The 12,106-nt window shown below is 32.1% G+C and overlaps 1 protein-coding gene across 2 annotated transcripts in view; it reads left to right on the top strand.

Annotated features, from left to right (window-relative positions):
* The window catches only part of LOC127722050 (uncharacterized), a 275,032-nt gene that overhangs the window by 75,116 nt on the left and 187,810 nt on the right, over positions 1–12,106 (top strand). The window lies entirely within an intron of this gene.

The following is a 12,106-nucleotide window of genomic DNA, read 5'->3' as shown; positions in this document are numbered from 1 at the left end:
CGTAAACTATTTCAAAAATCTTCTCCTCTGAAACTACTAGGCAAAATACCTTCAAACTTTAAATAAATGTTCCTTAGGGTATCTAGTTTATAAATTGTATCCAAAGTTTTGATCCATCAACAAACATGGCAGCCATGGCTGAAAATAGAACATAGGGGTCAAATGCAGTTTTTGGCTTAAATCTCAAAAACTAAAGCTTTTAGAGCAAATGTGACATTGAGTAAAATTGTTCAATTGGTCAAGATCTATCAGCTCTGAAATTTTCAGACGAATCGAACAACCCATTGTTGGGTTGCTGCCACCGAATTGGTAGTTTTAACAAAATTTTGCAGTTTTTAGCTCACCTGGCCCGAAGGGCCAAGTGAGCTTTTCTCATCACTTGGCGTCCGTCGTCGGCGTTAACTTTTTACATTTTGAACTTCTTCTAGAGAACCACTGAATGGAATGAAACCAAACATGGCATGAATGTTCCTTATGAGGTGCTGACCAAGTGTTGTTACTTTGTAGCCGATCCATCATCCAAGATGGCCGCCAGTGGGGGACCCTATGGGAAATGCATACAAATGACTTCTTTTAGAGAACCACTGAATGGAATAAAACCAAACATGGCATGAATGTTCCTTATGAGGTGCTGACCATGTGTTGTTACTTTGTAGCCGATCCATCATCCAAGATGGCCGCCATCGGGGAACTTAGTTTAGCATAGGACCCTATGGGAAATACATACAAATGTCTTCTTTTAGAGAACCACTGAATGGAATGAAACCAAACATGGCATGAATGTTCCTTATGAGGTGCTGACCAAGTGTTGTTACTTTGTAGCCGATCCATCATCCAAGATGGCCGCCAGCGGGGGACTTAGTTTAACATAGGACCCTATGGTAAATATATAAAAATGTCTTCTTTTAGAGAACCACTGAATGGAATGGAATTAAACATGGCATGAATGTTCCTTATGAGATGCTGACCAAGTGTTGTTACTTTGCAGTCGGTCCATCATCCAAGATGGCCGCCAGCGGGGGACTTAGTTTAACATAGGACCCTATGGGAAATACATACAAATGTCTTCTTTTAGAGAACCACTGAATGGAATGAAACCAAACATGGCATGAATGTTCCTTATGAGGTTCTGACCAAGTGTTGTTACTTTGTAGCCGATCCATCATCCAAGATGGCCGCCAGCGGGGGACTTAGTTTAACATAGGACCCTATGGGAAATACATACAAATCTCTTCTTTTAGAGAACCACTGAATGGAATGAAACCAAACATGGCATGAATGTTCCTTATGAGGTGCTGACCAAGTGTTGTTACTTTGCAGTCGGTCCATCATCCAAGATGGCCGACAGCAGGGGACTTAGTTTAACAAAGGACCTATGGGAAATACATACAAATGTCTTCTTTTAGTGAACCACTGAATGGAATGAAACCAAACATGGCATGAATCTTCCTTATGAGATGCTGACCAAGTGTTGTTACTTTGTAGCCGATCCATCATCCAAGATGGCCGCCAGCGGGGGACTTAGTTTTACATAGGACCCTTTGGGAAATACATAAAAATGTCTTCTTTTAGAGAACCAATAAATGGAATGGAACCAAACATGGCATGAATGTTCCTTATGAGATGTTGACCAAGTGTTGTTACTTTGCAGCCGATCCATCATCCAAGATGGCCGACAGCGGGGGACTTAGTTTAACATAGGACCCTATGGGAAATACATACAATTGTCTTCTTTTAGAGAACCACTGAATGGAATTGAACCAAACATGGCATGAATGTTCCTTATGAGTTGCTGACCAAGTGTTGTTACTTTGCAGTCGATCCATCATCCAAGATGGCCGCTAGGGGGGGGGGGGGCTTAGTTTAACATAGGACCCTATGGGAAATACATACAAATGTCTTCTTTTAGAGTACCACTGAATGGAATGAAACCAAACATGGCATGAATGTTCCTTATGAAGTGCTGACCAAGTGTTGCTACTTTGTTGCCGATTTACTGTTCAAGATGGCCACCAGGATATTTTATTAAATAATGGGACCAATATTAATCAAAATTTGGCCTCAATCATTATTTGGGTATCTGTTATGATTTTTATCTATCTTTACATGATTTCTAAAACCAAAGTAGAGTCAGGTGAGCGACACAGGCTCTTGAGAGCCTCTAGTTAAAATCTTCATAAATGTACCGATATTGAATTATTGACTTTGCAGACACTAATTCGCCGATATTTTCACGTATGCCGTGACCTTAACTACGAGACCTCTCAATTTAACTTTGGCCACCGCACAGCGCAAGTGCGAGGAAAAAAACAGTGATGAAAGAATTAAAAGGATATAAAAATAACAGATTTAAAATAAAACCAATTTAATACATTAAAGCATTAAACAACTGTCAAGGAATAGCTAAGTTAACAAATTCACTTTTCTGTTGCACTTTCCACGTGCTCTGTTTTTATTGTTTATCAATATCACGATCCGATTATCTTCGGCAGCAAACTCGAAAGTTATTAGCTTGATATCAACAACCCCTGATTAAAATATTATTTGTCGATAATAAGTTATAGATGTTTAATGGATATAAAAAAACGTGTATTCAAGTTTTAGTTTAGTATATATGCATGCATGGTTCAATAATTAATCTAACATTACAATGTTTGTTTCAAAATTTAAGTAAATAATAGGCAGGTATGAAGTCCACACACAATGCTATGTCGAGCAAAATCCTAAAACATTTTTGATAAATTGATAGATTTCCAAGGATTGCCAATAAAAGTGTTGCCGCTTAATTCCAATAGGATCCTTTTAATGTAAATCACCTGTTAACAACGAGGAAAATGTCTTTTTATATATTAATTCAACCCTTTTTGAGCTATAATCTAGAATGCGTGTTCCAATCCTCGATTGCATTGAATAACATATAGATGAAGAATCCATTCATTTGATTTTTGGAACAACAAATGGGAAAAGATATTTTGTTGTGTCTAAGGTGTTCGTTGACTTTACAAAAATTGTCATTCAGATAATCTAGGTATTTGCAGTTGTAGTATTTGTGTAAATTTCCCAATCGCCAGTTATGTATATAGTTGGTGAATTCGCCATACCTTTGACATTTAAAAAAAATGTAATGGCGTTTCGTTTTGTCTAGTAGTTTCTGTTATGATTATCGGTACTCAGGTAGATTGAATTCAATGGATATTGAACTGGATTTGTAATTTACATATTAATATAAATGACTAAAAAGTTTGCAATGCTGGGCAATTGGTTTAAAAAGTATCTCAAAATCGTAAAACGTGTGTATGTTAAGTGATAAATAGTGAGAATCCTTAACTGTAAAATTGTTTTTCTTCAAAATTTTGACCATGAAATATATAAGGCGCCTGTATATGTTATGAAAAGTACATACAAATATTATGGTTGTGGATTCTAAAAATAAATTGTAAGGTCGACAGAAATGTATGCTTTTATATACGCATAAAAGTTTTCCGTCATATTTTATGCATTCCTCTTTGTGTGGCCTGTTTTGTTCAGTTGTTTGCGTAATCTTTTTGCTTGTTTTTCATGTTATGTTAAATCATATTTTATTGTTATTATTACACAAAATTACAGATGTTAACATACATATTGAGGCCTATTATGACTTTCAACAAAGCTGAGATAATTTCTTAAAACAATTTCAAAGTATTTATGATATTTGTCTTCTGAAGAAAGTTGAAAACTTATTTGATATAATCAAAGTAATTCTAATAAAATGAATATAATCAATGATTGTATAATTGCATACATCCACTCCATTTGAACTTTGGTGGATAGTTGTCTCATTGGGAATCGCACCACATCTCCTTATATTCATATTATATAATTTTGTCTCACAAATCTTTGGTAATGAAGTCGTTTTGAAACTCTTTTATAAGATTAAGATTGTTTAAAAAGTAATAACTTTAATCCACTACCGCATCATCTTTCAAAAGGCATTCTTTATATGTCTTTTCTGCACGTGTGCTGAATCTTTTTTTTTGTTTGTCTTCGAATTTGAATTCTCGCCGTTCAATTGAATCTCTTCAACTTTTTAATTTGACAAAAATAGAGCCACACAATTATTTTTTTCCAAAACTGTTCCTGGAAATATTTCTTCATAAACCACATAATTCACTTTATTATTACGTTTTATTTAGTTGCTTGTCATTTAGACGTGTGTAACTAACTTCAAAGCTGGGCATATTTTCTGTTTAAATTTGTCTTTGACATATGGTTGCATTTCATATTGACATTTATCTAATCTCCCCTTTTATCATTTTGATAGCCTTAGTTATATCTTTGTCTGTGATTTATATTCGTTAAAAGTCATTATCGTATGTTGTCATGTTATTGTTGAGGTTTATGATAAACAATTTATTCCATTGCATGTATGATAAAATTGAACAATTTCGATTTATCTGATACATGCACCACTGTTATGCGGTCAATATTGTGCGATACATTTTGCTGTTGCAAATACTTTTTATTTTATTTTCGTGATAGCATACATGTTGATACCTTTACAGCTATGAAATAAGTCAATCTTGAATAAAGATACACCCAACTATCCAACGAAAATGGATCACACATAAATAAGGGGAGAGTGGTTTATATATCAATAACATAGCTATCCGACGACAAACATACATCGAGAGAGCAACATAAGTGTTCAAAAACAGTATATATGTTTTGTCTTGTTCGTGTAAAGTTTATTTCCGTGAATTTTAAGTGATCAGCAGGCGTTGATTGTTTAACATATATTTAAGAAATTTGACAGAAATTTGATCAGGTCAAGCATAGGGAATTTCTTATTTGCATGCAATTAAATACTATGTGTCGTTATGAAAATATTTTGTCCAGAATACATAATTATTTAAAGTCAGTGAGACAAATGACACAAATCACATTTAGATATGAATATATATTCAGCAATAATGGACATGTGTCTACGCATATTCGTTTTTTTTTCCACGTTGTACAGTTTTATATATATCTTAACTGGTTTGCCTTTTAGAAGCGTAGCTATCCCTATATATTAGTTCCTTGCTAGATTTGCCATCTTTAACTCGTTTTGTTGTTGCGGAAAATATAAAATTAATGACGTATGAAGTATGATGATTAACCGATTTTTTATATTAATTATATAAAATTTGTTTTCGACTTACACGTTAAGAGCTTTTCTTTTGGTTTCTTTTCTTCGAGAAAGTAAAGATGTATGCAATCGGCGCAGATGCAAATGGTGCGTTCATCAGATGATTCTTTTTCGTTAGCTGATTTTGTTTTAATGGAATGTGATTCGTCTTCCAGATAAAAGCAACAATATTAGTTTTTTACCTAAGATTGACTAAGTAACCCTTTCCCGCTATCGTCAGGAAATATTGTGAAAGGATGCATAAATGTAATGTAGGCATTAAAAACCTCAATATTTAAATTTTGTCATATCCGTTTCCAGATAAATCGTGTCAGTAGACTTTTCCCAACCGTATTTTAAAAATTAAGATAACAAAAATACAGAACTGCAAAGAAAATTTAAAACGGAAAGTCCTTGAACAAAAAGGATTTTTCAGCATACGGATTTAAATGATATACCGTACTTTGTTATAGTTTTCGGTCACACATTATTAAAATAGACTACATAAATACGAAATTTGAAAGTTGTGATCATTATCAATTCCCTGTTTTTATATTTTAAAGTTGGCTTATAATAATTTTAAAAGAAAAGTGTATTCTATTTTTGATTGAGATCTTACCAACATGTTTAACCATATTCGATATCTTGGGACTGATAACGTCAGTTGCTGCTGGCTCGTCATGCTTATTTATGAATAAAACTTTAGTTAAATATATGTATATTACATTATATTTGTCTTTCAATTTATTGCATCTTTTTTTATAAGTGGATATGTATTTAATTTTTTTAATTGTTTAACTTAAGACATTCCCTATTTCACAGTAGTCCTTTGCAATGTTATACAAGTACTCATTAATTTATTTAAGCGTAGTTTCCATGCAAAAAGTCTTGACAAGTATACATCAAGGGTAGAACGAAAACAATTTGATTAATGAAAGTCATCTGATCAAGTACTTAAATAATGAGTATCAATGAAATATAGAAGTTATACTATTAGATTAGCAAACAACCATGCTTCATCGTTATATCATGTAAAACCCTAGAAGGAAACATGAATAGGAAACAAAAAACAACTGTGATTGTCAATGAAGTATTGAAGTTATACTATTATACTAGCAAACAACCACGTTTCATCGTAATATCATGTCAAACCCAAGAATCAAACACATAAACAAATAAAAATGAATATGATTGTCATTGAAGTATGAAAGTTATACTAGTACTATTATATAAGCAAACAACCATTCGTCATCGCTATATCATGTCAAACCTTGGAAGGTAACATGGAAACTGATAACAAGTTAATATGATTGGCAATGAACAAAGAAAGTTTGTACTATTATACTAGCAAACAACCTTAAGTCATCACAATATCATCGTCCTATACATACATGAAATATTTGCCACTGGACGTTGAACAAACAACAATCAATCATACATCATTATATCAACGGAAGTTATACTATTATACTAGCAAACGAACTTATGTCATCACATTATCATCGTCCTAAACATACATGAAATATGTGCCACTGGACAGCAAGAAACCAACAATAAATCATTCATCATTGTATCAATGGAAGTTATACTAATATACTAGCAAACAACTTTATGCCGTCACAATTTATTCTCCTAAACAAACATGAAATATTTCGTACTGGACGGTAAACAACCAACAATCAATCAGTAATCATCATATCATGTCAAAACCCTTATATAACAAATGAATATATAACACAAGTAAGACGGAGAAAGCTTACAATTAATGTTTTAATAAATACAAATGAAATGCATGGCAGCGGAAAATAGAAAGAATTTACTAGCAAATATTCCTAAAGGAATGAAAATAAAATCACTAATACAGAAATAAGAGTATGTGTATGCCAATCTACCAGTGGTTACGCCTTTATTCTTAAATCGAAGAATTCTATTAGCTGCAGAATAATTATCATCTATCATTCATTTACCAAAAGGCTCTAATAATGACCTTTATTTCAACAAAGCGCACTGACCACTGACACCATTGATAATCATGGGTCATACCAGAAGATATTATAAAAACAAGAAAAGAAATAAAACACAGAATAAACATATAAGATTTAAACACAATCTTACTATTGAAAATAAGAAACGGGACCTAAACTTTCAAAAATAGTTCGTCCTTAACTTATCTAAAAGAGATATAACTGAAACTGAATTTAAAGTTATAGCAAAAGGTCTCAAATTTGTTCCTTCAAACAAATGTTATCACAGACAACTGATACAAAAATTTTCAATCATTTGAGAGGTCTTTGCGACTGAAATATTATTTCGGTACTAATATACGCATAGCAACTAAAAACCACCCTTTCAAAGTGAAGTCTAACTTTCAAGTTCCAATCATAGGCGATAATTCAATAGAAAAATACATTTTCTACACAAAACACAAATTATCAAAATATATGCCGAAGATTAAATACAATATGTCTAAATCGGAATGTTGAATGCATAAAGAAATTAAAAAATGACAATAATATATGTATTTATAAAACCGACAAAATTAACACGACTGTATACAAAATAAACGTGATTATCTTACTGAAGGCGAATCCCAATTTAATGACGGTATTCACTATACTAAAATAATGAATATTGACATAGAAAACACCAGAAAAATAGTCAATGAAATAGTATACCGTATGAAAGAGAATGATGAAATAGACGAAATATCTTTCAAATTCTTACGAGAAGAAGGTAAAACATTTAAAACTCCTAAAGCCTACTTCCTTCCTAAGATTCAGAAACTTAGTACGGAAACATTAAAAATGTACCAGAATAAATGTATGAATAAAGAAAAAGTACATGTGCCAGGTCGACCGATCATTAGCCAATCTTCGGGACCACTACTAAACATTGGAAAATACCTAGATTATTTAATTTTTCTTCTTCCACTGGTGAAGGCGCAAGAAACATATCTATCAGATACTAGCGATTTTATCAGATACATAGACGTTGCGCACGATGTTGATACGAATTCCATTTTGCTATAGAATAGCATGAAAATAAATACGTAGACTGGTCAATTCGATAAAAATATAGTGATTTCTGGTTGAATTTATTACATTAGACTTGAAAAAAAAGATAAAAAGGAACCGACATTTAAAATATCAAGAATTATAACACTTAATTATCCCATTTTTACGCAAACACGTAATGTCCAACGTTTCATTTTGTGTGCAAAAGAGTTCCGTTTCTTTCCTACGGTATTTTTTTCTGATCATCGTAAAACTTCACAAGAGTATTGCCATTGTTATTGCTATTCGCGTGTTAAAGCAAAATCAATATCACTGAAATCGTAAACCGGAAATTGTTATTTTTGAAAACGGTCTGAAAAATGTCCAAGCATATGCAAGGTACGCATATATCGGGTTTACGCTTTTAAACCGTGAAATTGGAAAAGCTGAGAGGAAAAGTATTTATGATATTTTGAAAGTTTTTTTTACTTTTCTCCTGGTTCATGATATTTTTTGCCGGAAACCATGCGTATAGTTTCTATTGCAATGACTTCAAAAAGTATAGCCATCTTGTCCCAACGAAAAAAACGCTGTATTTTCTTTACAATTGAGGTTTTAACCGGCTGTATATTAAATAAGCATAGTTAGATCATACAAAATAAAACTAGGCGGTAAAAGGTTTTTTTCTTTTTCTTTTTAAACAATATAGTGTTTAACATTTTTCGATAGGCAACAAGATTTTTATATCGTTTCAAAAAGTATAGCCGTTTTGTCCCAACGTTCGCAAAACGAAATTGATGTCATGCTCGGGTTTTTAATTTTATATCATAATTATTTGTTTCCAGTTTAATTCGAATGAAAATAAAAATATAAGTTATAATATAACCAATGTATGATAAAGGAAAAGTTTAAGTTTAAATTCAAATGTTGACCAAATGAGATTGATATAAAAAATATCGGGATCTTAGTTTTTTTCCAGCACATTCATGACATTTGTTTTATTCCAGGAACGTTGTCTATCTGCAAGTTTTAAATCATCAAAAGCAACATGCATAATTTTTTTTTTGTTAATAAAATAAAATAGAGAAAAACCATTGCTGGCAATTATAACAAAACAAAGGATATGCAAAGGATATGCATAATGCCACAAAAATGCGGAAATGAGAAAAACATGAATCCAAAATGTTTAACTACCTAGAAATTTGGCGACAAAGAAAGCATCGGGAAATGATAAAATATAGAAAGGAAACGGAAACGGAAACAAATGCAACAAAAGGAGTATGTATAAATATGCAATAAAAAGGGAAAATAAATTCAAAATCTAATTTATATTAAAAAGAAATTTGTATAAATTTGGAAATTAATGTATGATTCATTAATGCGAACTGCTGCCAAGAGTAAAATGATCAATTATGGCCTGGAAAGGCTGACAACTCCTATAAATGAATATTCATTAAAAAAAAATAGCTGTACGACCACTTTGAGTTTTATTTGTTAAACTATGCATTTTCAGACAAACCGAAATCGGTTTCCAAATTCACAACAGTAAATTGACCTCTTCAATTATAAGCTTGAACGCTTGAAACGTTCTTTGAAATCTTCGAAATCGCTTCATTATGAGGAACGTCGTGTAACGCTAAGTAGTACAAACATCGTGCACAACGTAATAGAAAACACTCACACGGAACAGAATGCTCTACTTGTTTCCTATGATTAACATCGTTATATACTAATCTTAATTTCAATGAAATCAAAACGGCTATAGAAAATACGCTTACAGACCATGTAAATCAAGAATTTGATATTTAAAGACCATCTACAGAAAGTCTACTTTATATTCTTAATATTTTGCTGACAAAAAAATGAATTTACTTTTAATGAAAACGCATATAAACAAATCGTTGGCGTTTCAATGGGCGGAGTTGCTTCCCCGGAAATATCTGATATTGCTATATTTGACCATATAAATAATATTATAGAACAATATCCATACGAAGATAATATTAAATTTCATAAACGAATGAGAGATGATGGCTTTATTATATTTAATGGAAGCAGTGAGCAAATTAAACAACTATTTGAAATAGCAAATAAGAAACATAACCTGTTGAAATTTACTTTTGAAATAAATACTGATACTATGAAATTCCTAGATGTTGTATTGAATAAAGGAAAACGGTTCACCGAAACCGGTATACTTGATGTAAACTGATACACCAAACCCACTGAAAAATTGCAGTACTTACAGTGAAGCTCGAGCCATGCTAAAAACTGTGCCTATTCTTGTATAACAGGAGAAGGGACTCCAATTCTTAGAAACACTAGCAGCAAGGACGAATTTAATAAACGTATTAAACTGTTTATAGATAAATTATCAAGACGGGGATACACGAAAGAAATAGTCAGTCAAATATTGCACAAAATTCGTCACGAAGACAGACAACTAAAACTTCGAAAGAAACAATATGATAATAAAATAACAGGCAGAAATATGTTCATTACAACGTATCATAATAATGCTGAATAGCTTAAAAAGATTATAACAAAGTTCTGGTATATAATTCGGAAAGATCCGATTGCCAAACAAATATTTAAATCTAAACCAGATATGAGTTTCAAAAACAATAAGAATATTAGCGACATGATAATTAATCATTAAGTCGAAGACATCGATTCACATACCCCTCCACAGGAGGCTTTAGTTTACAACCATTAAACTGTGAAACAGATGTAATGAAGACATGATGCCGATTTATTTCAATAGATCACGTATCTGAGATATCTGACGGGTTCTTATATATTCATGTTTCTACCCGGCAGAGTACCTACACAAACATCTTCAAATGCTAAACATGGAGACTTTTGTATATTATCATATAAATGATAAAACAAACACGCTAGTATACCCTGATTTCAACAATATAGCATTGATAAATACTCTCTCTAATAGATCCCGTGTAGATTTATGTTGGATAAGTGTTAAAAAAATAAAGACAATAAGTCTTTTCATTATATATTTGAATAATTAAACAATAGTGATGATCAACATAGGCAGTTTCTTTAGTCTGTAAAAAGACTAGCTACAACGTAGACCTATATGCACGTGTTGTCAATTGAAAAAAAAATGTTATGAAACAGACACACATCTATCTACTATACTAGATACGAAATAAATATATAAAGGTCGGTCTCTGATGAGGGTTTACCTGGGAATATTCCCGAAAGAACCCGACACATTGCATATTAAATTCTAAAGAATTAAGCAATAAAAAGTACGTAGTGTCAGGTCAGAAATATTGATGCCATACCATGAATTAGTGGGTTTATGGTCATTTTTATAAAACATTATATTTGTCTTTCAATTTATTGTGTCTTTTTTTATAAGTTGATATGTATTTAATTTTTTTTAGTTGTTTAACTTAAGACATTCCATATTTCACAGTAGTCCTTTGCAATGTTATACAAGTACACATTAATTTATTTAAGCGTAGTTTCCATGCAAAAAGTCTTGACAAGTATACATCAAGGGTAGAACTGAAATAGAGAGAAGTGGTAGTTATAACACAATACATTGTTTACACTGATCTCCTTTATTTCAAGAGTTCGAAATGATATTTTATTTAAATGTGTCAGATATATCCTTAACGAATAATAAACTTTAATCAATAGAAAAATCTGACGAGCACTTTGCTTTTTTTATTAGTCCCCTACCGACGAAGTCGAAGGGGGCTTTAGGTTTGCACTCTGTCCGTCTGTCTGTCTGTCCATCCGTCAGTCCGGCAAATCAGTTTTCCTCACTTTTTTCTTCCTGCCTGAAATATTGATTTGATATTTTGTATATACTTTCATCAGGACAAGTTTTAGATCAAGTTCGAAGTTTGCTCGTTCAAAGTTATATGGCCTATGGACTTAGTAAATTCACTCAAATATTCAGTTTCGACACTTTGTTCTCCGTGCTTGAAGATAT

Source organism: Mytilus californianus, unplaced genomic scaffold (assembly GCF_021869535.1).
Source record: "Mytilus californianus isolate M0D057914Y unplaced genomic scaffold, xbMytCali1.0.p SCAF_12, whole genome shotgun sequence".
Taxonomy (NCBI): domain Eukaryota; kingdom Metazoa; phylum Mollusca; class Bivalvia; order Mytilida; family Mytilidae; genus Mytilus; species Mytilus californianus.
The sequence above is the reverse complement of the archived record's forward strand: the minus strand, read 5'-3'. Positions and strand labels throughout refer to the sequence as shown.